Source organism: Vipera ursinii (genome assembly GCF_947247035.1).
Source record: "Vipera ursinii genome assembly, chromosome: 2".
In the NCBI taxonomy this organism is placed as follows: domain Eukaryota; kingdom Metazoa; phylum Chordata; class Lepidosauria; order Squamata; family Viperidae; genus Vipera; species Vipera ursinii.
In genome coordinates this window covers 134892904-134916989 of record NC_139513.1, presented here as the reverse complement: position 1 = coordinate 134916989, position 24086 = coordinate 134892904, and positions in this window count along the sequence as shown.

Here is a 24086-nt window from a genome sequence, read left to right as displayed (position 1 = left end):
TATACCTATACTGAACTCAATTTATTATTTTGTTGCATACTCCCAAAGTTAATAGCTTATCCTAGAAATTTTTTTTCTCATCACTTCTGCTTCTTTAGTTCTTCCAGTGCCCTCCAAAAGTAGGTATATGTGAAGATTGCTGCAAGAAATTAATTCAGCTGCTTTGTGTTCTCCCTTTGGTGAAAATTTCACTCATGTGTCAATTAGCTGTTCTATCAACTCTGCTGTTTTCTTCAATTAGGTTTTATACTTTTTTTCATGTTTCTTGTCATATGCTGATCAAAGTCCTTACTCATTTTCTTCATTAAATTACATTTGTTTCAGCAGAATGCATACATTTTCCTATGTTTCTCATTGGAGCACATCTTCAGTCTTTGTCAATTAATGTTATTGTCTTTTATAGTTACCCTAAAGACATCTGTTGACTGATTGGGCTCAAAAGCTAAGCAAGTTTAGATTGGATAAATGCTTAGTTAGGAATCTCTTAGGAATAGCAAGGCTCTGGGCTATAGACTAGACTGGAGAGAGAGAGAGAGAGAGAGAGAGAGAGAGAGAGAGAGAGAGAGAGAGAGAGAGAGAGAGAGAGAGAGAGAGAGAGAGAAAGAAAGAAAGAAAGAAAGAAAGAAAGAAAGAAAGAAAGAAAGAAAGAAAGAAAGAAAGAAAGAAAAATATCTCAGAAGAATGGGATGACAAAGGCTCTAAGGTGAAGGCAGAGTTGTATAGGTAGTCCCCAGAAGAGAAGTACAATCTGAGATTGTATCATTTATTTCCTCATTCATTCATTCATTAATTCATTCATTCAATCAATCTTTCCTGATCTAAGGTTTACTTTTTCTTTGACACAATTTCCAGAGGAACAAACCTATACCTTTATCTCAGCCTTACTACAGTCATGTGGTGGAAAATAGAAAGGAATTAATACCAGACTACCTGTATCATTTTTTCTGCCCTGACAGGCATATTGAATGGAGAATACTTGGGCGTTTGCTGATTCAGAAATGGTGAAGCTGAGCAAGCAATGATTGTCCTTGTACTCTCTAAACCAACCAATCAATGATTATCATTGTTGCCTCTCTTTTCTCAGCATCCCTGTGTTTCAGATTCTATTCAGGATGGTACTAATATGGCAAGGATGTTCTCAGGTATGGAAAAACTTGGAGGAAAGGTGAGGTGAGGTGGAGTGGAGAATAAATTCAGTAATATCATAGTCTACTCCATAGATGTACAACAGTTTGTTTAGTGCCCATTCAAAGTTACAACAACACTGAAAAATGTGACTTATCATCGTTTTTCATAGTTACGACTTTTGCAGCATCCCCATGATCATATGATCAAAATTCAGACACTTGGCAATTGGTTCATATTTTTGATGGTTGCAGTGTCCCAGGGTCATGTGATCACCTTTTGCAACCTTCTTACCAGCAAAGTCAATGGGGAAGCCAGATTCAGTTAACAACCGGGTTACTAACTTATCAACCGCAGGGATTCACTCAACAAATGTGGGAAAAAAGGTTGTAAAATGGGGCAAAACTCACTTAACAAATGTCTCACTTAACAACAGAAATTTGGGGCTCAATTGTGGTTGTAAGTCCAGGACTATCTCTATAGAATGATGAAGGGTGCTCCAGGCAACAAATATTTTACACCAGTCATCCTTCATTACCTGTGGCCTTCTTCATTCTTTTCCTCCATCTGGAGCGTAACCCTACAGCTTTGGTGGGAGAGGCAGTTTTATACATCCAATGCTAGTTTATCATTGTAGAATAGTGTTTTGTCTCTTTGAAGATAGCATTAGCCTTTAAAACCAAAGATGGAGCCGACACTGGCCAAAAATGAACAGCGTTGTACTTCTACTGGGCAAATATTTTCCCAGAAATTTCTTTTGGGTCAAATCTTAACTTATGCTGAGTTAGAGATAACTTTCCATAAATTTCTTTTGGGTCAAATCTTAACTTATGCTGAGTTAGAGATAACTTTCCATGTAGATGTTTCATACTCTTGTTTATTACAGATGCAGTGAATTCAATCGTTATTTTTTAAAAAAGGGACTAAAGAAATACATTTCAAACAATACAGTATTTCTTAAAGCATCAAGGCACTTAAAAGCATCAGTTAAATCAGCAGACTGAAATTACAGAGCCTTTGTGATAAAAGCCCTAGAGGCCAGTGAGCTAGCAGGGTAGAAATCGATGCAATGAAGAAATCTGATCAGACTCAGTGGAAGCAGTATTATATAGCTGCTGCTGTGCCAATCAGAAGAAGAACTGGATTGTGTCTGTGGAGAACAGCCTAAAAGAGGTTTTGAGTAAATGACTTCATCTTCTGGATGGAGATCTGATACCACATGAGCTCCATTTTGCTCTATTCAGCTCTATTCAGATTCATGGTGGGCTCTATAGCACTTTGAGGAACAGTACACCCACCCAGTCAGTTTCACTGTTTATTTCCTGGAGGAAATGAATAAGGTTCTTAGATTGGTTTGCTTCTCTTTTTACTTACAGGTAGTCTTCGAATTATGACCATACTGGAGCCCAAAAATTTCCATTGCTAAGCAAGGCAATTGTTCATTGAGTTATGCTCCATTTTACGACATTTTTGCCACAGTTGTTAAGCAAATTGCTGCAGTTGTTAAGTGAATCACATGGTTGTTAAGTGAATATGGCTTCCTCCATTGACTTTGTTTGTCAGAAGTCAATTGGGAAGGTTACACGTGGTAATCACATGGCCCCAGGACAGTGCCAGTTGTCAGCACCCAAATTTTGATCACCTGACTGGGGATACTACAACAGTCGTATGAAAGTCTCTTTTTTCAGTGGTGTTGTAACTTCGAACAGTCACTAAATGAATTGTTGTAAGTTGAGGACTACCTGTAGTTATTTGGTTTCCAGCCTGCCTTAAGGCAGACTTTGGGCACAGTCTTTCAAATAATTAATACACTTCCCTTTGGGAGGCACCATTAAAGAAGATATTGATAAGGGAAATCTTGGTTACCCAAAGTCTGAAAATTATAAATATCAAAGGTTAAATTGGAATATTGATGAGAAACTAAAAATTGGTAAAAATTAACAACAGGATACAGATTGTTATGAAGATTGAATGTAATTAAGATATGTATAATCCAAAAAATTATTGATAAATGTAATAATGATGTTTTTATTGAGTTGATAAATTAGAACTGTACTAGCTTGAATATGAGACAGTAAATGTTAAGGGAAAAAGAGAAGAAATATCTGATGTTGTAACCTGAGATTTGCACTAAAGATTTTGTTATTGAACTATTGATTAACCCAGTCACCACACTGCTTTTTAAATACTCAATTGTAAAATTGTAAAATTAATAAAATATTATTTTAAAAAATTAAGAAGATACTGAAGAAGCTTTGAACTCATGTCATTTTAAAAACTATTGGCCAGTATCTAATATCCCCTATCAGGCCAAGCTGATTTTATAGCTCTAAGAATTTCTGGATGAATTAGATTATCTTGATTATTTTGGACCTGGATTAAATCCTGATGTGGCCAAGAGATGGTGATCAATACATGGAGAGGAAAAGAGTATTTATCAGAGAGGGTCAATCATACTTATAACAATATTTTGGCAGCTTTTGATACCGCTGAATGGAGCATTTGGTAGAGCTGAGGCATGGAGGTGAAGCATTTCAATAACCCTGCTTCAATCTCCATGGGGGCTATCAGAAAGTGGCACTGAACTCTTCGACATTGTCCTGTGGGGTCTGCAGAGCTGTGTCTTGTCTCCCATTGTCAGGGAGTAAATCAAAAACTCCCTATCAGAGGGTGATGAACCGTGGTTCATTTGATGCATGGTGAACATCAGGTAAAAATAAAGAAACCCCGAAGCATATATTCTACTATAAAACTTTTAATTACAAAGAAACTTGTAAAAACAAAGAAAGACTCATGACTACATGTCTATCTCACCAGACAGCCCAAAGAAAAGGAAAAAGAAAGTAACTTTTGTTTTGGACATGCGCACACAGTAATAAATATAAAACCAAACAAAAAAACATGGCTGAATATGTGACACTCACCATGGTTACAATGATAACAATACAGATTTCAGAAAAACAGACTGCAACAAGCTTACTGACAAACACTAAAAAAACGCAGTGACATCCCCTTCTTTTGTCAGTAAAGCAGAACTCAGATAAGACACATTTTCTTACGCAGATACTCGTGCTGGGCTGCAGGAAGTGGCTTGTTCAGCATATCAGCAATCTGATCATGTGTAGGCACATACTGCAATTTTACAAAACCTTGTTTAACTACTTGTCTTATATTTTGATAACGGATGTCAATGTGTCTAGACCTAGAACTTGTAAATCGTGTTTCAGATATGTAAACCACAGATTCGTTATCTTCCATCACAGTGATCGGTCGAATCGGCTGTGTCCATATATCTGTGACTAAAGCATCAAACCACGTTAGAGAATTACATGCATCTGACACACAAGCATATTCAGCTTCAGTAGATGAAAAAGAAACAAAATTCGGTTTGCGCACATGCCAGTACACAGGACATCCATTTAAAAACATCATATAACCTGAAGTACTTTTACGTGATTTCTTATTGCTCGCCCAATCAGAATCTGCATAACAACATAACTCTGCATAATCAGTATGTGTCGGTTCTAACAATAAATTCATGTTTTTAGTGTGTTTTAGGTATCTCAATAATTTTTTAACACATGTCCAATGAAACTGTTTTGCCTTGCCTACGTGTCGTGATAGGAGATTAACACTAAGTGCAATGTTGGGTCTAGTCCAACTACTAATATACAGCAGCGACCCAATGACTGAGCGATAAAGTGTTTGATCTTCGAACTCAGGACTTGGTTCATGTGCCAAGTTGTGAAAATCGGTTTGCATGGGTATACTCACTGTCTTAGGATCCTTCATGTTGCAGTGATGCAATAGTTGTTCAATTTTATCTTCTTGTGTGAGACTAAACCCCTTCTGAGTTTTGACAACTTGAACACCCAAATAAGTGTTAATATATCCTAAAGACTTCAATGTGAAATACTTTTGTAAAGCTTTAGCAAAAAACTCACTCATCTGCTTATTTGGACCAATATAAACAATATCATCAACATAAACAAGAACTATCTCATACCTATTATCAGATCTTTTAGTAAACACGCATTTGTCTGTTTCGGACTTAATAAAGCCCATTGAATTTAGTTTGTCAGAAAGACATAAGTACCACATTAAACCAGACTGTTTCAGACCATAAAGACTTTTGTGTAGAAACCAAGTATCCCCTTCCTGTCGTCGGAAACCTGGAGGACCTTTCACATAGATTTCTTCATCTAGATCAGCATGTAGATAAGCCGTTTCAACATCGAACTGGAAAACCTCTAAACCAAGGATAGTTGCAGTGGCTAAGGCAATTTTCACACTCTCAGTCCGCACTGTGGGTGAATAAGTATTTGTATAGTCCTCAGGATAATGTTGAGAGAAACCCTGAGCTACAAGTCTGGCCTTATACAATGACTCACCATTTGGCTTCTTTTTAATTCTGTAGACCCAGCGAGTGCCAATAACTTTCTTGTTTGCTGGAGGGCTTGCAGGCGTAAACACCTGAAGTTTCTTTAGACTGTCCATTTCAGCCTACATTGCCTCATACCATTTATCTTGCTCTGCTTCAAGGAGATGTTTGATTTGTGTGAACCTATCAGGAGGAAGTGTAACATTACAAATCAAAGGTAAAGGTGCTTTCGTTACTTGCCACGAATACCGTTTTGGAGGGATTCCCTTTGTGGTTCTCTTGGAACGTCTCGGAACAACTGTCCATTCTTCTTCCGTTTCGTCCTTGTCTTCATCATCATCGCCAGCAGCAGCATTGGCAGCTTGCGAAGACAAAACAGTAGGTTGAGAAGAACTCGTGGAAGGAACATTCGCCTGTGAATCTTGATCATCAGGCTGTGTGGCATTAGCAGCAGCATCTCTAAGAAAATAAACTCCAGGATCGTTAGAATGAATCCTGGACCAGTCAGCATCTTCCTCAGAAGTAGCGGATTGTGAAATCACTATTACATGAGAAGAGTCGATGTATTTGCTCCATTTTGAATTATCATCAATACCCATAAATCTCATTCTTTTTGCTGCAGGACCTCCTTTCTTTCTTTGAGCTAAAGCAATATTCACCATAGCGTATGAACCAAAAATATGGAGATGCGAGAGATCAGGCTTGTGTCCATATAACATGAAATAAGGGGTCTGATTTATTACACTACTCCAAGTACGGTTGATGATATGATTAGCATATTTAATAGCCTCACCCCAGTATGGGAGACTGAGGTTAGCGTCTTCAAGTAGGCAACACATCATTGTTTGCAGAACCTCGTTTCTGCGTTCTGCCACTCCATTTTCAGCCGGAGTGTAAGGAGCTGAGGTCTGGTGTAGTATGCCATTCTTACGTATCCAGTCCTGAAAACGCTGAGACATGAATTCAGCACCAGGATCACTCTGAATTCTGGCGATGCTGACTTCGTGTTGGGTATATACAAGAGTGGCAAAGTCTTTAAAGATCTGAAAAGTCTCAGATTTTTCTTTCATAGGAAATACATATCCATATCTAGAGTAATTATCAACAATTGTCAAGAAATATCTTTTACCACCAATTGTTGGTGTAAAAGGACTCACTATGTCAGTGTGTACCAAATCAAAAATGCGTGTTGACAGGCGTGTAGCGCGCTTTGGAATTGCTGCTGCTTTGGATTTGGATTTTTTGCAGACAGCACAATCCAAGAACACCTTACACCCCTTTAGATCCAAACCTCTTGCGAACTCTGGCATCTTCTTCAGAACACGGAAACTGGCATGACCCAATCTTCTATGCCACTTATGAATACACCTGTAATGCAAAGGTTTACCTGTTAGTGAATTCTCAACATTAGCATGTTTATTAGGAACCTCAGGCTTGCCGTGAGCAACCTGTGTCTTATTTGTCTTCCTGTTAGCTTTAGGAGCCTTTGAAATAGCAACAGGATCTCTCTCTGGGACATCTCTCCCTGGGCCTGCACTCTCCCTTTTTGGATCTTGTATACTTGCCTGGTCTTGCTGCTTAGACTTTGGCTTTATGTAATAAACACCAACAATCAACATGATTTCAGCAACAATATCTCCGTCTTTAACTACATAACTTGCTTTTTCAAGATGATGAACCTGGAATTTTGATACCCTAGACAAGTGACTCTGACTAAGCAAATTACTATTAGCTGATGGTACATAATAAACATCAGGAATAAATGCATCGAGCTCTTCAAGATAAACAGTTCCTTTTCCCATGACCTGAACCGAATGATTTGAAAAAGAGTAAAGCTCACAAAGTTCAGGTTCAGGCTCGTGCATCTCTGTATAAAGCTCTTTTCTATAAGTAACATGTAATGCTGCTCCACTGTCCAAAGTCTAAAGAAGTCATCTGTCATACTCTGGTTGAGGTTGTGGATCGTTGGTTAAAGCCAATGTGGCAAGTGGAGCTTGCGGATCACGCCTGGGATCACGACCATGACCTTGTCGTCCGCCTCTACCTCTGCCTCCTCTGGAATCTGTTCCTCTGGGCTGGTACATGGCGGGCGCTGGAAATCGTTGGGGACAATCCCGGGTGGCATGTCCCACACAATTGCAGATGTAACATCTTGGCATCCTTGGAACGTAGGCTCTTCCACGGAAGGGATGCCTCGTTGGAGCTCTTGATGCAGGTGGTCCTCTTAAATGTGGCATGGCTTGCATAAGTGCCTCTTCTTCGGTTAAAATTCTGCATACATGATTCACTGTGCATTGAGCAATGGGCACTTGATTAATCTTGGTAATAGCATCTTTCCATTCATAGTTCAATGAGTTAATAATAATGCTGATCATTTGAAAGTCATCAATAGGATAGCCTTTTACACCCAGTTCTTTTTTATTCCTTTCATTTTAGTTAAGTGTTCTCCAATATGTTCACCAGGTTTTAATCTAGAGCCATGGAACTCGGACAAAAGCAAACATGTAGACTCAATTGACGTAGGCCGATAACATGCCTCTAATTGAGTCCAAATTTGTTGAGCAGTTGCATCTTGTGAAAACGTAAGCTGCAATTTGATGTCCATTGACATCAATAATGTTGTGCATGCTTTATTATTCAAGTCCCATATATCAGGAGTCCATGGCTGGTTAGGAGGATTAAATACCATGCAATGGGTACCTTCTCTGTGGAGCAAAAGTCCAACTTCACTGACCCATGCCCTGTAATTTTCTCCTGACTGCTTCAATTTCAAGTCACCAACCAGTGGTACAATAAAAGATGCCTGTTGAGGAACATGCATTTGAGGTACTGGCTGTGCAGGTTGTGCAATCCGGACTTGACCTGCAGGAGGCACCGGTGGCGCCTGTGCCAAGAATTGCGGCAGATGCATTGGGACTGCCGCTGGTACTGGTGCTGGCTGTGGCTGTACTTGAGCCGCAATTCCACCTTGACCAGCAGGAGGCACTGGCGCTTGAGGTGCAACATTAAGTTGGCCTGCAAATGGCACTGGCCTTTGTATTTGAGAACCCAGTGGTAACTGCACTTGGGCTGACTGTTGCTGTGCTCTATCTGGGACAGGAAACTGAATAGTAGCAGTATTAATAGGGATTGTAGCACCGTCAGCTTGGAGCAATGATTGATGAATAGACATCTGTGAAAACGCATATTGCATTCTTTGTATTTGCTCCTGTATTCCATATAGTAATTCATTTCTATCTTGTAAAACAGATTCACCAGCAGATGGTGTTATAACATTAGATTCAGGCATCACTGTAGCCTTGTGTGTCATTTGAAACCGTGACGCAGGTGCTTTCTGCTCACCTTCGTCTGACACAACACCCACTTGTGGGAGTGGCTTTGGCTTGGAAAAAGAAGGCAAAATGGCAAAATCTTGTGGGAGTGGCTCTGGCTTGGAAGAAGAAGGCAATATGGTGGAATCTGGAATTTGAATCACAGCAGAAGTCCCTCTTATGCTGCTTAATCAATAATGCATATGCTTTGCCTGTTGCAGCTCTTGTTCAAATGCCTCTATTTGTTCACAATAACTTTGCACAGCCTTCTCATGCAGAGTTTGTTCAGGGCTAAGAGGAGAATAATGAATTACATGTTTCCAAAGTGAAACTTTAGGTCTGACACCGAGCCACTCAAAATCAGCAAGAGCCCCTTGAGTGTGAACTCTTTCTGAGATGGCTGCATGAGAGCTAGTAAAATCAGAAGACGGTGTAACTGACCTTAAATCAGAGGCTGCAGTTTCTTCTCCAGGACGCGTAGCAGAAGCAAGTAGAGTCTGTTCTTCGTCAGACTCCTTTCTGCCTTTCTTTTTTTTTTTTTTTTTGGCATATTTCAGTAATTAAGCACAGCGTTCCTCAGTCGCTGAACTAACTAAGTGACTAATACCCTATGCGCTTTATCAGCATTAAAAAAAAACCCAAACCATACTCTGCTACCATGTCAGGGAGTAAATCAAAAACTCCCTATCAGAGGGCGATGAACCGTGGTTCATTTGATGCATGGTGAACATCAGGTAAAAATAAAGAAACCCCAAAGCATATATTCTACTATAAAACTTTTAATTACAAAGAAACTTGTAAAAACAAAGAAAGACTCATGACTACATGTCTGTCTCAACAGACAGCCCAAAGAAAAGGAAAAAGAAAGTAACTTTTGTTTTGGACATGCGCACACAGTAATAAATATAAAACCAAACAGAAAAACATGGCTGAACATGTGACACTCACCATGGTTACAATGATAAGATAACAATACAGCTTGCAAAAAAAAACAGACTGCAATGAGCTTACTGACAAACACTAAAAAAAACGCAGTGACACCCATGTTATTTAGTTTTTATATGAAATCATTGGGAAGAATTGTTCACAGATTTGAAACTAATTGCCATTAATATGCTGATGATACTGAGCGCATATCTCCTTTCTTGTTGTACATCTCCATGTGATTTCTGGGTGCCTCTCCTGACTGTCAAGGAGTGAATGTGTAAAAATAATCTGAATCTAAATTCAGACAAGATGGAATTGGTACTGATTTCAGGAAGGGAATTCAAGATTCAGGGGATAACCCAGTCTCAGCAGGATTGCACACCTCCTTAAGAATCAGATTTCCAGGCCAGAGGTCCACCTGAATTCAACACTAATGCTAGAAAATTAGTAACTGTTTATCAGCTTTGGCTAATCAACCAGTTCCTTCCCTCCCTTATGGAGAACATATACATTTTCTAAATAAATCAAATTAGGAATACATGAGGGGAGGGGAGGCATTCCCACTATCGTTTCCTAATCCCCCAAAGACCATCTTAAAATACCCAGGGATTGTCTTAACCAAGAAACACTGAGTTCATACAGTAGAAAGCAGAGCTATGTTCTAAGCCATTGCAAGACCTCTAGCCCAGGGGTCCCCAACCTCCGGTCCGTGGACCAGCACCGGTCTGCAGCATGCCAGCAAGTGGGCCACACAAATAAACAAAGCTCCATCCTCGGGATGCAGGCAATATTCAAAACCACACCCCTCTCTGGTCCATAGAAAAACCTTTCTCCATGGCACCGGTCCCTGGTACCCAAAAGATTGGGGACCTCTGCTCTAGCTAAAGAAATTCTCACATTTCCCCACTTCCCACAAAAGAATAGAAGCTAAAATCGTGCAGATTTTTGGCTTTTTTGCGTTCAGCTCACCCCTTGCCATAGAAGGAGGAAAGTGACACCATCGTGCCAATTTTGCTCTTAGGCTATTGAAAAGATTCCAAAGCCATAATTGCCCTTTCAGGACATGCTCCTGGGGCTCAAATTTAAGAGCCAGATAAAGGGACAAGGTTAGAGTTTCATGGCAAACAGGCAATGCATGTTGGCCAAAGAGCTCCAGAATTTCCAGGTGAAACCAGCATCAAAGCAGTTCTTCTTGGACAATGACTGAGTTCGAAGGAAATCAACCAACTATGGAAGGGAGACAGTAGGGTGGGATCACAGGTGTGAGGAGCCAACATGGGAATAATGCAAGTAGGCTCTGTGGAAATTTCCACAGGGACAGTGTAAACTAATGGCTATTCCCATGAAAGTATTTATTTGTCAAATATTGCATGACTGTAATTTGATGCAGTGATTGTCTTAGCTTGTTCAGGCTGTACATAGAATTCATCTGCAGTTCTTCTAAGAAAAATACGGAATATTTCTGTGTATCAAGCAAAGTGTATCATTGTTTTCTCATGATGTAGTCAATTTACTTGTTTGTCAATTGAAAAGTGAGTGAAATTAATTTGTCTACTCTTTAATATATTGTACAAAGCATCCATGCTTAGAAACTATTAAATTATATTCATTTCACAAGTCAACAGGTTTAAGATTCTTGGTATCCTTTCCCCCCCCCCCCATTAGACATAATTGCTTTTCTTTCTAACTAATCAAAGTTTTTAAAATAATTAACCATTTAAGTGTTATTGGCTTGCTAATAACTGGGAAAAATAAAATGTAATGTAATGTAATATAATTTTAAAAATGGGGGATGTGAGGAAGAAGAAAGCCCTAGAAATGTAGTGTAACGTGGGCCATTTGGTTCAGTTTGGACCAGAATGTCATCTTCTGGACAGGAGTGTTTTAAAGCAGGGTAGCAGTGTAAGGGACATAGGGTAAGACAGACATTGAAAAGATGGAGGGGGGGCACTAGGCTGGTTGTATAGCTACTATGATTGACAATTGTTAGTCACAAGCAACCAGAACCACTCGTGTATAGTCTCAATCAGAAAAGTTTTTTTGCTAGATGCCCTACTTACAAGAATCTCACCAGACTGCATTCCCTTGGGAACAGTCAAATAATGCTTTAAGGATTCTGGGGGAGGTCGGGCCTGTGCCGCTTCCTGCAGTGCAAGGACTCTAAGCTCAGCCCTCTCTTAACATCTCTCTCTAGTCTAGCTGAACATTCCACCAGACCAATGTTCTTAGCCTAAACTGAAGCACTTCCAACTCCCCACTTACTTCCCAATCTTTCCTGTACCTTCAATTCCCTACCTTCCTTTATGCCATACAAAAATGTAAGGACTTTTTGTATAGCAGCTAAGGGGAGATAAAGGCTCTGGGAAGGCTGAAGTTGGGTTGACAGGCTGATTGGATATGCACAATTAAAGCCAGAGACATTGGACGTGGTATGTAGTTAAGGGTCTTAGAAAAAAGAAGGTGCTAGGAAAATAGGGTTGGATAGTCTAATTAGCTAATTACTGTCAAGGTCCTTGGTTTAAAATATCCAGGACATTTGGTGGGTGGACCACGACAGAGGACACGAAGAGGATGGGAGAGAGGGAGCCAAGCATATCAAATTTGTCCAGCTCACCCTATAAGACTTTAATTTTGTTTCAGCTGAAATCCAGAACAGACTAAATGTTGTGGGCTTTGGTTCTGCCCATCTGCAACTCACCCAGAATACATTAGCAAAACTTTGGAGACCAAAAGCATGTATCATAGGTTTAAACAAAACTCATTTTTCATTTTGTAACACATGACTCACAAACGTATACTAAAATTAAGTTGAAGTTGATATTTTTATACATTCTATATTTATTTCATTGTTTTGTTTTTTTATGGCCAAGATACCAGTCATTGATATTTTCTCTATTGCCATGCAATATTCCAAGTGCATCGTGCAACCTCAAATACAGTTAGTATGATCCAGTGAGGGGTATTTTTGCAGAGAAATAAGCTTCTAGTTAGTAGAATCTCAATCCGGTTGAGAAATTAAATAGATGAATGTGTTGTACATGCATAACTGCTATTCATATGATTGTATTTTATGATTCACAATCTATGACTGATCACTTTGTGGCTTGTATGTACACTGACAGCTTATGCACGGGAGACAAATTTCTTGTGTGGCCAATAAAGAATATTCTTGGACAATAAAGAATATTCTATTCTATTCTATTTTGTTCCATTCCGTTCCATTCTGTATGTATTTGTCATAAGCAAATCATGCAAGACCGAGATTGGAGAATTTAAAGCAGCATTTATTAGCTCCATGGACAATGTAATTGTTCTACATACAGCTTTGTTCCTGGTGTCTCCTCCCAATTATCTAATTAGAGATACCTCTAGTAATCAGTAATCATAAAAGTGAAATGAGATGTTCCCATTTAATATAGATATAAATTTCAGATTCTGGAACCAAGAAATGGGGAAAGGGGTTTTCACATGTCCTGGGTGGCGTGCTTCCAAAGAAAAACAAATAATCAATGTAGGAACAGGATGTTAGATAAAGTAGGTTTTTACCCTTTTATACCCCTGTCTGATAAAAGGTAGATGTATCCAGTTATATCAAGCAAAAATATTATTAGTTATTCTTGTACTTTGTTTTCCACATGAGTAATCCAGGTCTGCAGCTAATAGAGTAGAAGAAGCAGTTGCTGCCTATGCTGGAGACTGATGCAGACAAAAGTTTTTCTCTTGTCTCTCTGGATTTTCCTGCAATTTTAGTTGCCCAGACAGAGGGAATGATTGAGGTCATCAATTTAGTTGTCCCCAGATATTATTGACCAGACGGGAGAGTTATGACAGTTCTTCAGTATTCTAAGAAATGAAAGTGATGAAATATTTTGGCTAATGATCAGTGTGCCAAACTGTTACACATAAACATTCATCTTTGAGGCAGGGCTGAAGAAATAGAGATCAAGATATTTCCCATTAAGCCACCCAACAAAGCAAAAAACATGGACTGTCCATGTTTATGTAATAAAAGCCTGATGGCCTTGCTCTATTAGATGTATTTATTAATTGTAGATGCTTTCGTCCTGCTCAATCAAAAAGATGGATTAGTGAATTAAATTAGTTGCTCCAGAGTAATGTTATTATATTTTTCTTTTTTTAATAAAAATTTTATTAATTTTTAAAAATTACAGTCTTTAGTGCTTATTAAACAACGTTGTCTGGGTTCAAACATTTAACATTAACTTCTTCAATATAAATCTGCTCAATACTACATAATCCAGTATTTTTCCCCTGATCCTCCTTTCTTCTCCATATTTTTTCTATTTTCCCCTCATTAAACCATTACAATTTTTGGAATTGTTAATGTATACAAAGTTAGATATAAGCATCTTCATCATATTTTACTAATATCATACAAATAAAAATATCAATTCATAAATCAATAATGTCAATTCATTAATCAATATCCTGTCTTGTGCTCTTGTTAAGGTTTGATTTCCCATCAGTATTTGAAATATTTTTATCAGTTATATTCCTTAAACCAGAGCTTTTCACCCTTTTCACCCATTGTACCACTTTTAGGATATGGCAACATCCAAGTACCACCAGTTGCCTAGCAAGGTATCAAAAACTTGATGACCAAAAAAAAAGGAAAAAAGTGATGAAGTACAGGTAGTCCTCAACTTACAACAGTTCACTTAGTGACTGTTTGAAGTTACAATGGCACTGAAAAAAGTGCTCCCCAAGGCACAGCCAAGCAAGACACCTGCCTGCCTGCCCGGCGGTGCTCTTCCTCCTGTCCGAGGTTTTCATTGTTGTGAGCATTTCTGTTGAGGATTGGCAGTGGGGGTGGGATGGGGGTTGGTTTTTATTCCCCCCATCTGCTTGGTGGTTGCAGCAGATTTTGGTCACATCACATGACCCTGGGACACTGTGACCGTCATAAATATGAATCAGTTGCCAAGCATCTGAATGTAAATCACAAGACCCTGGGGATGCTACAACATTCCAGCTGATTGGCGCTTCTTCTGGGCTCAGCAGAAGCGCCAGGATCAGTGCCGAGCTCCAGCTGGAGCCTGGCGCTGGTCCTGGTGCTTCCACTGAGCCCTGAAAGTCCCAAAGAAGCGCTGATCCTGGCATTTTCGCTGAGCCCTGACAGCCCTGCAGCTCCAGCCATCTCTCGCTCAGGCTTGTGCAGTGCTGCCACCAGTTCAGCTCATTCCCCTCCCCTGCTACCACGTTTCTAGGATGGTCACGTACCACCTGCCAGGTGCCAATGTACCACAGGTGGTACCTGTACCACTGGTTGAAAAGCCCTGCCTTAAACAACTCCCAGTTCCTTTCTCCCTCCATTTGTCTTTTAATTCCCTGTCTCCCAAGTTGTAACATTTCCCTTAACAGCTCTATATTCCCTTTTTAAAAATCTTCTTCCTTGCCATCAGATATATTTTGCAGACATAAGGGGTAAAGGTCTTTTTCATTTTCACTGTTATAGCTAAGTCTTGCAGTATTTTGTTTGTATATAGTCATTTATATTTCCCTTCTTTTATCTCTTCCATCTCTAAATCCATTTCTTCTGTTTCATCTTCTGATTTCTGGATTATTGTTCATACTTTGTAGTCGTTATCTGGGAACTTTCTAGTTGTAGATTTAATTTGGAGATTTGCTCATTTATATTGTCTAAATTGTTTTTAGTCTCATTATGATTTCTTTTTATGTCCTCTTTGCATTCAACAATTATTTGGTGAATTAGTTGTAGCATAGAATATATTTCTTTCTGAAAGGTGTTTGTTTTTTCTTGAGGCATCATTCTTGGAGAGTAAGAATAGATCAAAGTTTCCTCTAGTTTTCTGGTCTCTATATGTATCCTTTATAATTCAATAGATTCCAAAGTATAGGTTCAGTTCTGAAAGTAATATTTTATAGTAATCCTTTGTCTCAAGTATCCAAAAATTGTCAATCAGGCAAGGTTGTAATCCCTAATGTTCAAAGTGTTCAAAATGTTCAACCTCTCTGAAAACAGCTCAAAAGTCTCTCCCAGCCAGGTGTAGTCCAAGGTCAAATTTTTCTTTCTCTCCCACTAGCTCTTGAAGTTAAAAATCCAAACTCAGTAGGTATTTATAATCCAAGAAGTTCAGGGTGATAAGTATGCCAAAATATTTTCCTTTATTGCAAGCTGTTCTCCCAAGCTAGGAATCACCAAGCAGCCAGGAAGCATATTATAAGGCTATACACAAATCCACCACTAGATGTCATTCAAAGTCCATTTTCCACCCTTAAAACAAAGGATTGATTTCTTATATTTCATCTCAATGGGTTTTTTTTTCCAAAGACAAAATCTTAACAGTTATCTCGGTTCTCAAATTTATCAAAACTGTAGCTTTATGTTAACTTCCACTTCAATATTGTATGTTTCTGTCCCCCATAAAATTAAAATGCCGCTTCCATTTACATTTGGAGGTTTTTAGCTTCTTGGGAGCCTTTCCCAGGAAATTCAGTTATAAAATAGTAAAGAAAGGATCAATATTCTCACCCAGTTCCAAACATGCTGTTTACGATGTATTAAGTAGTGCTTTTTTCTTCTTCAGTTGTCAGCAGCTAATGGAGGGCTTTCCTTGGATCGAACGGAAAGACCACCATCTCTCCATGATCAACAAGGCACCCCTCCTCTTCATCGCCTCTTCTGGATGATCTTAGAACCTTCTTAGGGCCCCCAGCAGGGCAAAATTGTCCCACCATGATGCAAACTGGAAGTCTTATTATTATATTTTTCAATGCAGCCAGAAATAAATGCAACTAGAGTATCACCTAGTTCTGTGGTTCTGGTTATATGCCAGTTTAATGCAACCAGAGAATCAGATGGAGGAATGAGATGTCCTATACACACCCTGTACACCTGCCCATCTGATTGCTAAAAAAATGTCAGGCGGGATAAGAGCTAGACAAATACCACAACCCTATTATTAGACAATGCAAAATGGCAACCTCAAGCAGGAATGTGTGGTAGCAAAGCATGATTTATGGATTTGTGTTATTTTCATTGCCAAGCATGACAGAGATATTTTGTGGTTACTCTGCCTCATCTTTAAGTTTAAATAAAACATTTTGGAAAGCCACAATCTGTAGGTATAAGCCACGGGTCGGCAACCCGTGGCTCTGCAGCTGCATGCAGCTCTTTCAGCCTTCTCCTGCAGCTCCCAGTCATCCTCCGCCATTTGCAGAGAGAGAGAGAGACAGAGAGGCACTTGCGCTTCCCCCCCCTCTCTCTGTGTGTATGTGTGTGTGTGTGTGTAAAAGAGTGGCCTCATGCTGTTCTCCAACAAGCTGACAAGCTTACTGGGCAGGGCTCTTGCCTTTGCTGCGTCTCTGCAGGAAGCAGGAAGCAGCAGAAAGCAGAAAGCAACATCTCTCTCTGTGTGTGTGAGTGTATGTGTGTGTGTGTCTATCTTCCTCTCTCTCTCTCTCTCTCTCTTTCTCTCTCTCTCACACACACACACACTAAGGTGGGAAGAGGACTGGCAGACCAAGGGCAGGAGAGCCAGCCCAATAAGACTGTGTGTCAGCTTGTTGGAGAACAGTGTGAAGCCAGCTTGCCAGGTGAGCAGAAGATCGGAGAGAGGGGGAGGGAGGGAGAGAGAGAGAACTCATGCACAGCAGCCTCTATTTCTTTTTAATTAAACTCTTCAATCAATTTCCCCCCCTTGTGCGTGCGCGCATGAGTTTTGCGGCTCCCAGTGACTCTTTGAGTGTCTAAGGTTGCCTACCCCTGGTATAAGCTTATTTTCAAATGTCCTTAATGATACTCCAGGCATCAGAAATGTAGAAAAGTATAAGGAAAAGCATGGTTTTTGTGCATTGCCAAGAAAATTTTTTCACAAAAACTTGATGACCAATACCTGTTATGAGTTTTAGTTCTGCCTTAGCCTGCTGGGTGACTTCGGACTAGTCACTCTCTCTCAACCCAACATACCTCACAGGGTTGTTGTGGGAAAAATAGGTGAAGGAAAACATATTAGGTATGTTTGCTGCTTTAAATTATTTATAAAATTAACAAAGAAGAGGTATAAATAAAGAATATTTGCATATATTTTATTAAGGGAAAAGTTGCAACGTTCTTCCCTTCCTGAAGAAATTCACTACATATTTTTTTCTATTTTTTAGCTTCTCTGCGTCATTATTTTTTCATGAACATTATCTGAAGTCTCCAATATATGTAAAATATTATTCTCCATTCTAAAATTCATTTTGAGATATAAGATATTTTGCATTTTTAAAAATCCTTTTTTACAAAACCAGAGCATACGAGCTTATAATTTCAGATTTGCATAAAATAAGTTAAGATAAATGTCATGAACTTAACATCTGTTTCTTATTGATTGCTGGCTAGGAGTACTGTTATCTCTAAGAATTGTAGAATTTAGAAGACAGAAATAACATCCAGGTCAAATAACCCAAACAAGTGCTTAATTTGAATGTATTATTAAGAAACAGTTAGGTGTTTCCAGTTTCAACCCAAATCAGCTATTTTAAAACTATGATTATCACATAACTTGAACTTGAATACTGAACAGAAAATTCAATATTTATCAAGATTTTTGCAGAGGGCACATAAAAGCTTTCAAGCTGAGCTCAAATAAGGGTTGAATTCTGAAGGTTTTTTTTTAATATTGCAAATCAATATCTGAATGAACCAAAGAAACTCTTGAAAGTATGGAAAATCAAACCTACTTTTTCCAACATGTAGTCGTACTTTACACAGTGAAACTCTTGAAGAACACCTTTGCCTGAGGGAGTAATTTACTAACATATAAATGTATTTGAAGTAGTATGAAGAAAAGATATGAAAATCTGTTAAATATGAATCAACTTCTGAATAAAGCTAATCTTAATGACATTTATATTACTTCCAATGTTCAAAGGAACCATCAGCCTGTAATTTTTTCCATAAGATATGAGAATTTATTCCTACCAGAGTACTTTGGGATTGGGACAAATAATAAATAAATAAAAATCTTTTGTATCAAAATTGGGAAAAATTTACCAATAGAGAAAATCCTTATGGTAAAATAAACAAAGAAAATACAACTGAAATCTTCAATCCCAATAATAGGTCAAAATTATTGTGATCTGGGGGCTCCATTTTAAGAAATAATTAGCCAGGATATCAAATGTACTTATTAGTGAAATAAGATTAGGAATGGATACTTCTGGCCCATCCATGAAAGATAATAATTAATCAGCACATCACTAAACCTTATATCCTTTCTCCCATACTGTGGTCACTTTCATGTTTTCAGATGTTCTAATAATACTTAAGAGGATTCTAAAGCCAAAAAGCCCCATGGATTACTGCCTTGTCATGGCGAAGGGGCTTGCGTAATTCAATGAAGCTATGAGCTATGCCGTGCAGGGCCACCCAAGGTGGACAGGTCATAGCAGAGTTCTGACAAAATGTGATCCACTGGAGAAGGAAATGGCAACCCACTGCACTATCTTTGCCATGAAAACCCCATGGACAGTACCAAAAGGGAAAAAGTTATGACATTGGAAGATGAGCCCCTCAGGTCGGAAGGCATCCAATATGCTACTGGGGAAGAGCAGAGGGCTAGTACTAGTAGCGCCAGAAAGAATGAAGCGACTGGGCCAAAGCTGAAAGGATGCTCAGCTGTGGATGTATCTGGTGGTGAAAGGAAAGTCCGATGCTGTAAAGATTTTTTCTCCATAGCAACCTGGAATGTAACATCCATGAATCAAGACAAGCTGGACATGGTCAAACAAGAGATGACAAGACTGAACATCAAAATCTTAGGTATCAGCGAACTAAAATGGACAGGAATGGGTGAATTTAATTCAGATGACCATCAGGTATACTACTGCGGGCAAGAATCCCTCAGAAGAAATGGAGTAGCCTTCATAGTCAATAAAAGGGTAGGAAAAGCAATACTGGGATACAATCCTCAAAATGACAGAATGATCTCAATTCGAATCCAAGGCAAACCATTCAATATCACAGTAGTCCAAGTCTATGCCCCAACCACCAGTGCTGAAGAGGATGAAATTGACCGGTTCTATGAAGCCATACAGCACCTTATAGAACTAACACCAAAAAATGATGTGCTTATCATCATGGGGGATTGGAATGCTAAAGTAGGAAGCCAAAAGATAACCGGAATAACAGGCAAGTTTGGCCTTGGAGTACAAAATGAAGCAGGACACAGGTTGATATAATATTGTCAAAAGAATATGATGGTCGTAGCAAACACTCTTTTCCAACAACCCAAGAGACGTCTCTACACATGGACATCACCAGATGGTCAACACAGAAATCAGATTGACTATGTGCTCTGCAGCCAAAGATGGAGAAGCTCTATACAGTCAGTAAAAACAAGACCAGGAGCTGACAGTGGCTCAGACCATGAGCTTCTTGTTGCAAAATTTAGGCTTAAACTGAAGAAAGTAGGGAAAAGCACTAGGCCACTCAGGTATGAACTAAACATTAAGAAACCAAGATAATCACATCTGGCCCTCTCAATTCCTGGCAAATAGATGGGGAAGAAATGGAGGTAGTGACAGATTTTATTTTCCTGGGCTCCAAGATCACCGCAGACGGGGACTGCAGTCAAGAAATTAAAAGACGCTTGCTCCTGGGGAGGAAAGCCATGGCAAATCTAGACAGCACACTAAAAAGCAGAGACATCACCCTGCCAACAAAAGTGTGTATAGTCAAGCCTATGGTCTTCCCAGTTGCAATGTATGGCAGTGAATGTTGGAACATAAGAAAGGCTGAGCACCAAAGAATTGAAGCCTTTGAACTATGGTGCTGGAGAAGACTCCTGCAAGTCCCTTGGACTGCAAGGCGATCAAACCGGTCAGTCGTAGAGGAGATCAACCCTGAGTGCTCTTTAGAAGGTCAGATCCTGAAGTTGAAACTCAAATACTTTGGCCACCTAATGAGAAGGAAGGACTCACTGGAAACGAGCCTAATGCTGGGAAAGGTTGAGGGCAAGAGAAGAAGGGGACGACAGAGAATGAGGTGGCTGGATGGAGTCACTGAAGCAGTAGGCGTGAGCCTAAATGGACTCCAGAAGATGGTAGAAGACAGGAAGGCCTGGAGGAACGTTGTCCATGGGGTCGTGATGGGTCGGACACGGCTTTGCAACTAACAACAACAAAAGCCAAAAAGAAAAGGAGAAAGAAAACATTCTTAATGTGTACCGAGGAATAATTTTAACCAAGGTTATAGATTAAAGATGGGTTAATCCAAGTAAACCATGTTTAGAGGAAAGATATTCATCCATGCTATAAGGGTTTGGGGAAATCCATAATGTATCACTACTTATTTCAGGTTCTCCCAAGAAACTATATCAGCCTACAATGTTACTTTTCTACCAATTAACTGCTAAACACACAAAAGTAATACAGGTAGTCCTTGACTTGCAATCAGAACTGACCCCCAAATTCCTGTTGCTAAGCAAGATAGTTGTTAAGTGAGTTTTGCCCCATTTTATGACTTTTCCTGCCACGGAAAAGGAATCACTGAAGTTGTTAGTAACAATGGCTTCCCCACTGACTTTGCTTGTCATTTTACAAAAGATGATAATATGACCCCTGGACACTGCAACCGTCATAAATACATGCCAGTTGCCAAGCATCTGAATGTTGATCATGTGACCACACGGATGCCACAATGGTTGTAAATCAAGGACTACCACTAGTGCCTCAAGCAATCAGATGGTAGAAAAAATTGCTAATTTATTTGGAGTTTTTAGTTTCTTGCACTGAACACTAAATATAGGCGGAAGCGGCACCATGAGGTTCAGAGTAATAGCTGAAACCCTACAAGTGCCATTGTGCAGGCAAGATCTGTCTGCCTCGACTGTGCATTCAATTGGAAAAGTCCTGCAGATACCTTCTGCAAATAAAGCATTTTTATTTTTAATTGAGGAGACAATGGAAAGCAGAGAGTCATTTATTTCCAGAGCTGTAAATATTCTATCAACACTCCCTCAAGTCTGACGAATTTTCTGTTATACGTCTGTATGAATCAATATTAAAATCTCTCATGTATTTACAGCACTTCCATTTTCTTTTCTTTTCTCTTCTGAAAGATTCTGTTTGGAAGAAGTTTTTTTTTCCTTTTCCAAACTTAAAATATTTTTTTCATCTTGGCAAAAAGCTGCTTACTAGAATCATATGGAGAGTAAAATGAATTTTGGAGGGAAGGAAGAGTCTCCCATCTTTAAAAAGCAGTCATAAATGAGAGTAATTAAACCAACCTTGTCCTGAAATGTAATTAATTATTCACAGTCCAAGACTAAGTTGCAAAATTTAAAAATATAGCACACCTTTAATACATTTATAAGTAACTATGTGTTGTATAGTACATACAGTACATATATAAAAGGAAGAAAGTTTATACAATTAACATTTCATTGAAGAGATCAAGCCATTTTTATAAGCTAAGGCTATAAATAAAAATGTAACTACTTTATTTTATTTATTTATTTAATTAGTTTTTTATACCGCCCTATTCCCGAAGGACTCAGGGCAGTTTACAGGGCAGCATATAAAAGACAATATAAAAAGATAATATAAAATTAAAATGAATTAAATTAATTAAAGCCCAACAATTAAAATAATATTAAAAAGCTAAAACCCCTTCAGTCCAGGCCTGATAGATTGAAAAACCAGGTTTTCAGGTCCCGGCGAAATGAACGCAGATCGGGGGCGGTCCGGAGTTCCACAGGTAGATCATTCCAAAGGGCAGGCGCGCCCACAGAAAATGCCCTCCCTCTGGGGATCACCCGCCGGCACTCCCTAACCGGCGGCACCCTAAGGAGGCCCTCTCTACGGGAGCGCACAGGACGATGGGAAGTTGATGCTGGTAGCAGGTGCTCCCTAAGATAATCTGGACCCATGCCATGTAGGGCTTTATAGGTCATCACCAGCACCTTGAATCTCACCCGGAGGGCAACTGGAAGCCAATGCAGCTCGCGGAGAACAGGTGTTACACGGGAGTATCGGGAGACTCCCATCACAACTCGCGCAGCTGCATTCTGTACAAGCTGAAGCCTCCGAGTGGTCCTCAAGGGCAGCCCCATGTAGAGAGCGTTGCAGTAGTCTAACCGGGAGATCACGAGCGCATGAGTGACTGTGCGTAGGGCATCTCGGTCCAGATAGGGCCACAACTGGTGCACCAGGCGAACCTGGGCAAAAGCTCCCCTGGTCACGGCTCCTATGTGGTCTTCTAAACTGAGCCGTGAATCCAGGAGGACACCCAAGTTGCAGGCCCTATCAACGGGGGGTAACACCTCACCGCCAATAGTTAATGATGGACAAAACTGGTTCTCCCGAGATGCCGGTATGTACAGCCACTCAGTCTTGGCGGGATTGAGTCGAAGCCTGTTCCTCCCCATCCATACCTGGACCGCCTCCAGGCAACGGGACATCACGTCCAGGGCATCACTGGGTTGGTTTGGGGTGGAAAGAAAAAGCTGGGTATCATCAGCGTACTGATGATACCCCACTCCGAAACCACGAATGATCTCACCCAGTGGCTTCATATAGATGTTTAACAAGAGGGGAGAGAGAACCGACCCCTGAGGAACTCCACAAACGAGAGGCCTCAAGGCGGATCTCTGCCCTCCCGTCAACACCGACTGCGAACGGCCCAGAAGGTAGTAGGAGAAGCACTGTAAAACAGTGCTCCCCACTCCCAACCCTCTGAGACGCCGCAGTAGGATACCATGGTTGATGGTATCAAAAGCCGCTGAGAGGTCTAATAGGACTAGGACAGAGGAACAACCCCTGTCCCGGGCCCGCCAGAGATCATTAACCAGTGTGACCAATGCCGTCTCCGTGCTGTACCCGGACCTAAAGCCTGATTGGTACGGGTCTAGATAATCAGTTTCCTCCAGCAACAAAGGGAGCTGATGCGCCACCACGCTCTCAACAACCTTCGCTAAAAAGCGAAGGTTGGAGACCGGATGATAGTTATTCAAAATAGCCGAGTCCAGAGCAGGCTTCTTGAGAAGGGGCCTCACCACCGCCTCTTTCAAGGCAGTAGGGAAGGTACCTTCTCTCAAAGAAGCAGTTATTACTGCCTGGAACCAGCCTCGTGTCTCCTCCCGAGCTGAATACACCAGCCAGGAGGGGCACGGGTCCAATAAACGTGGTGGAACTCAGTCTCCTCATGGTCCTGTCCACCTCATCCGGGGTAACAGGATCGAACTCACTCCAAATGACATTCTCAAGACCGCTCGATTCCTCCCCATCAGACTCTGCCCAGTCAGAGTCCAGACCGGCCCAAATCTGAGCAATTTTGTCTGCAAGATGGTGACTAAACTCCTCAGCCTACCCCT